Here is a 6,000-nt window from a genome sequence, read left to right on the forward strand (position 1 = left end):
TCAGCTGACCAAGTAGTAATGTGAAGAATGTCCCTATTCACCCTGTCTTTCAGATCTCCCAAGTAACATGATGTAACACATTTGTTTTCTAAGCATCATCCTACAAAGACTGCAGAAGCTACTGTAGATTTGAGAGGGTTCATGGGAGTGATGACAACATATTTTGGAGTGATCCCTTAGTTTACTATATGGATAGAGCAGATATAAGAGGCAATCTGAATTAAAGAGGATGTTGGGAAAGCATATGAATTTTTAGGAGTGGGATAAGCTCACCCACCTTTCGATTTCATGGCCAGCATTTTCCCCACTATTTAACTTATTCCGTCTCTGGCTTTTCACTTGTCCTTTCATCTTCGAGATGCATGTATTTAATATCTTAGCTCCAGTTGGATTCTGTGGACTTTAAAAGACTGAAGTATTTTTTAAGAGAATGGTAAAGGACAATGACTGGAAGGAGAGGGTATTTCAAATACGTAAAACTGTGAGGGAAGTAGGGATGACGGAGATGATAAGGAAAATAAGAGAAGTTTTATAGGATCTCTTTCCCTGCTGCCCATGTTCACACATGAAATTTTGTCACTTCTTTCCAGTTTAGTCTTCCTGAGGTGGAATCTACCTGTTCTGGTTGATATTCAGTCCTGTTCCTTCAGGCCTCTTGGATAGTGTCACAACAGCAGAAGAAATGTCTCACCAGCCTTCAGTTCTCTCCATTCAGCTTGTGGCTGCAATTGGGCCTCATGTAGCTGTGAATCCATAGTTTGTCTGACTATTATGATAATTGCACAGACGCTTTCTTTGCCTTTGCTAATAAACTGGCTTATGTAACCTCTCTGTTGTCCCCAAATCCCATAGCTAGCTGCTTGCAGTTCCAAGGCATTATTTCAAATGGCAGGTTGCAGCATCCCTTGTTGCATAGAATGCAGAGCATGAAGCTTCTGCTGCGTCTTAACTGGTAACTCCCTCTTTGTACAAATAGCATGATCCTTTCTGAGTCATGTTCAGCTTGCTCCTTGCTGTGTTTGTGGGAGAGTTTATCAGTGGAAATAGAATCTAGAGCTGCATTTATTTCTCTCAGTTGGCTTCAACACTTGTTGGTTGTGGATTTCTTATTTTCTTCTTGTGAAATAACAAAGATTTTGATTGACATTATTACACTAGGAAGCCTAGGGCTGTGTTTACAGTGAATATGCAAAGCTGTAGACAAAATGTAGAGCATTTTGACTGTTTTTCATGATCTTTATAGTCTCTCATCCTTGAAGGAAAGTAAATAAACCAATGAACTTCCTTTGGAAGTCGTTAGGTGCTCAAATTCTATAGTGCTAAGGACTTACAACTGCACAGAGAACATAAAAATGTATACCTACAAACATGTCAAGAACATTTTCTAAAGTAATATTAATGACACTTTTTAATATTAATGAACTGTTGAAGATAATTTTTTTGTCATATAAGCTTATATATTGCTACCATTAAGCTGATCTTAATTGATACTCTCTTAAGAATTACAGTTGCTAATTCTGTATTCATAGGAAGCGAACTTCTTCATTAGCAATTATTTAATGGCTCATTTTAGCTGTGAAAGGACAGTCTCACTACATTTTCTTTTCCTTCCTATTTCTATCTTTTCCGTACCACCAATATGGGAAATCAGCATGTCAAACTTCTGGAGAGCTCTGATTTTTGTCTCCCTCTTAGCCCTCAGTCTGTAAGCCAACCAAATGTGATTCAGAGGTTGTATTGTTAATCTGCTGCTGCAAAGCTAGACTGAAAGGTGCTGCTAAGTTACACGTCTAAGCAGGGAGGCCTGCAACGTACTGAAATGACGATGATGTCAGAATTGTTGTTAGCACTGATTTCTGCATTTTCTGCAGGAGAAGTTAGTGACAGAAGGACCAGCTGAGAGGCAGTCCATGAGAAGCATTTTATTATACAGAAGTGTCTCTTATGGTAGAAACTAGGTCCTTCTCAAGTAAACAGGGAGATGCACAGCATCTCAAGCACCTAATGGAAAGCACACCAAACTGCTCACTGAGAACTTAGTGCATGGTAGGGTATCTGCTATTTCCCTCTATTGTGGGCCATTTTTTTCCCTGGTGGTGGCAATAGAAGACCTGTAATTTTCTGCAGCTTATATAAACAAGTTTGTTTTAAGGGGATGATGTCTGCCAGACATAACCCAGAGGGCAAGCATTCATATTTTTTTCAAGATGGTAGGTGAAAGCATACTTTCCCTTGCTTGGTCTAAGTGGATTTGTTGCCCTTGCCACATGTCCAGTACTAAATAGAAACAGTGTTCACTGAAGAATCACGATGCTTTAAGCTGGTAAACAATTTGACTACTTTTATTTATTTTTTTTTTCCCCTGCTAAATCTGTCTTTTTCATCTAGGTCCCCTGAAAGCAAGAGCGAAAATCTGAAACATTTAGCTGATTGTGATTTTTTTTAAATGCTACCAAGAAAACAGGTTCACTGACACATATGTGCAGTATATACCTCTGGTAAACAGAACCAGATCATCCACATTTCAGCTTATTTTTTCCAGCAAGGAGATTTTTGAAGACTTAGCGAGTTGAAAAGAGCAGAGCAGGCAAAGCAAGGGATTGTATTATCCATCCCTTTCACACTAAGCACATGATGTTTTTCTGAGCAGTAAGAAATTTGTTTTCCAAAGACATTGTCAAGTTCACTGAGATTCACTGACTCCTGGTAGCAATGTAAGCTTGAGACAGCAGTGACAGGCTTTATTTCAGGACACTGTGTATCGTGCAAAATGAGCTTCCTTCAACTGGAATGATGTCTGAGTTACGGCACCACCATGAAAATTAACAGACACATAGATCAGCCAAGCAGTAAGTGTGCAGGATTTCTGATCAGGCACAAATAGCTTCTCTCAGCTTTGCTGGTGATACTTTCCAGAGGCAGCTTCTGTTGAGGGGGTATCCTGCAGCTGAGAGCCCCATGTTCCCCCTCCAACCTGTCCTTCCAGGAATTGCAGAGAGAGCAGAATGCTGCGGCAATATTCGGGCACTAATTAATTTTGCCAGCAGGAGCTCGTTTTGGCCTTTGATTTTGAGCTGACAGTTAATAGATAGGGCAGTTTCAGAAAGTGGGTGTGCTTTACAGCACTTGGCAACTGACTCCCTAAATCACGGGTACAGTTTGCAATCTCAGCCATATAAAACATCTCTCTGTTTACTCTCTTTATTGAAGATATGTGTTCACAATGAAGATATAGTTTTTCAATACAATGAATGGTATATTGGCATTGATAAGGTGAACTTTACAGAAAGTATTTGGGTAAATGTTATTATCATTGCATTACAGGCAGAAACTGAGTTTGCATTTGGCTACACAAAATTTATGTCTACAGGGAGGGGCAGCCTGAGGCAGCCCTGCACAGTCTGTGGTGGGTAGAGCCTACAGACTCTGGGGCAGCTGGAGCATGTAGGGATCCATGGCTGTGTCTCTACTGCAGAAGAGACTATGGACAGGGAATGAACTCCTGGGGCTGCTAATGCTTGTTTTGCAGTCTGGCACTGTTTTGTGTTGTCAGGACCAGTTTTGTTTTCCCCTCTCTCTAATGATATCCTGAGATGCTTTGCACTTTCAAGGCTTCTGTTAAACCACAGATAATGCAACCTATAGCCTGCATTTTGTGCTGATAAAATGTTGTTTTGATGAGTTGTGACACTGCCATAGCATTATTTAAAATGCTCTGAACTGAGAATAATACACAGTGAAATAGCATTTATGCAATCAGACCATGAGGCAACCACAGGGGACCAAAGGGAAACCCTCGGCTGAACATTATGCAGAGTGGTGAGGCAATGCCACACAGCTTGATCTTTATTTAGCAGCGTGGGTAAAGTCCCAATCCTTAGCTTGGCATATCTGAGCTGATGTAAATTGCTGTCTGCTACCAAGTGTGATACCTGTGGTCATTTTCTAGCAGTCATCTCATGAACTGATGTGGGACCAAGACTGGAATTGAAGACCTCTAGACTTCCAATTCTTGTGCTCCTCCTCTCCAGAAAATGCTGCACTGAAATACAATACAAGAGAAAAAAGCACCTAAAGAAAGTAAAATTATGGTTCCTGATGACATACTGTTTCTGTCATCTCATCAGTTAAATGGAGAATTGCAGTAGAACAGGAATTATTCTGTCCTCTGGAGCCCCTGGGAGCTCTGACTTTATTTGCAGTAGAAGTTGGACTGAATTCTGAAGTAATAAGAAATTTAAGTCAAATGCATTACTAAAATTATGTGCTACGGATGCATGAGGGATTAAAGAGTTTAAAAATAATGATTTACTCAAGTCAGCCTTGAGGATCAAAGCTTTGGCTTCAATGCTGTCTCAAGGTGGACTTTAGTACCTCATGGGACACTTTCATGGCTCAGTGCAACACAGATAATTTGGCATTCAAAGCTGTCAACAGCATGGATTAATAAAGCATTTACAGTATCTTTTAAGTTATTATTGCAAACCAAGTCTCATGCTCTTCCTGAGTGCTGCTGTAAGTGTTTGTTTCTGAAATGCACAATTTCTGTTTGTTTGGTTTTGTTTTGGTTTTTTTTTAGGAAAATATCCTTGAAACTGGGAGTAGGCGATTAAAACCAGCAGGAAATGTATAAGAGAATTCTTGGTGGTCTAATAAGGGATTTAGAGACTCCAGCAGGGGAGAAGTGTTTTATAAATTTAATATGAGGGTAAATAGTATTATCTCTGTTTTGCAAATGGAAGAACTTATTCAAGATATTATTCACAGCCCTTGAGCTTTTGTGTTTCTTTTCTTAGCTAACTACATCATGCTCCTGTCTCCAGCAGAAGGCCAGGAAGATGCATAGAAACAGAACTTCTTAGCTGGGATTATCTCATAAGACAACCTTAAATTTTGGCAGCAAGTCAAAGGTTTACAGCACATCAGCAAATGGAACATGAGGACAGTTCGTGGTGCTGCTATCAACTCTCTATCAACTTCCAACAAGCAGAGGTTAATTATCTCCTTGTTACTTTTGGGGTCTTTGTAGCAAACGAGGCACTCAGACCGTGCTATGGAAGAGCACTGTAATGCTTGGGTAGTTTTGGCACAAGGCAGTTGTTCTGCAGAGCTTCGTGGCCCTCTCACGGCAAGCTCCTGGCCTGCTCTCAGCTTGAGTGGAAAGGATCTGATGGTCAGTGTGCCTGTTTCCTCTCACTGAACGTTTTCCAAAGTGGGAAATATCTTTTTTGCTTCCTTGCCATGTGCTTGCTGGAGCAGAGTTCCAATCCTCTCAAATGAGCCTCTGAGGAAATTGATACACTGCACGTTGAATACTTGTACTTTGCACAGGTTTGGTGCCTTAAGATGAAGGTTCTATTGACAGACCAATGGAGTAATTGAGAAGGGTTGTATGGATAAAATTAACTGCTAACTTCTAATGTAAATATGACCATTTAGACAAATTGAGAAAAAGGGCAAAGTGACTACCTAATTATTATGAAAAATGGTATTCATGTTTTGTACAATTATGACTATATTAAGCCTATTTCAGGCAACTAATATGCTGATCTGATTCAGAAGAGATTAATTGGTAATATGAACACTTAAGCTATATAATTTACTCTGATTGAAGAGGCAATACTAAAATGTGGCATTAGCAGATGTTGGATGAATTTTTGCTCTGAATCCATTCACTGAAAATGCTAGGTAAATCTCCCCTTATTTATTCTAAGCTATTAAATACTCTAATTCCCGGATTTGACTGCGTCTCTGTTTTGTTTCTTTGAATTATTCGTCAAGAGCCGTTGCTGTAGCAATAGCCAGTTCTGTGATGAAATGAAGCACATTCCAGGTTCAGCTGTTAAGGTCTGTATGGGGCCCCTTTGGCAGGATCCAGCAGGGTGCTTATTAAAAAACACCTGACCCTTTCTGTTTAATATTCAGCACCATATTTTTGTTCTCCACAAACTCACTGGTCATCATAGGGCAAGTCTCTGGGCTCTCCACTAGTTGCTGTGA

At 40.0% G+C, this 6,000-nt stretch overlaps 1 long non-coding RNA gene across 1 annotated transcript in view; it reads left to right on the top strand.

Annotated features, from left to right (window-relative positions):
- Positions 1 to 5,738, top strand: part of LOC121671876 — a 67,773-nt gene extending 62,035 nt beyond the window's left edge. Inside the window, exon 4 of the long non-coding RNA XR_006018649.1 lies at positions 4,797 to 5,738. This is a non-coding gene — a long non-coding RNA (uncharacterized LOC121671876). The remainder of the gene's footprint in view (positions 1 to 4,796) is intronic.
- The last annotated feature ends 262 nt before the right edge of the window (positions 5,739 to 6,000 follow it).

The sequence above is a fragment of the Corvus kubaryi genome, unplaced genomic scaffold (genome assembly GCF_017639235.1).
Source record: "Corvus kubaryi isolate FWS band 111438036 unplaced genomic scaffold, C.kubaryi_AGA036_p1.0 37398, whole genome shotgun sequence".
NCBI lineage: Eukaryota > Metazoa > Chordata > Aves > Passeriformes > Corvidae > Corvus > Corvus kubaryi.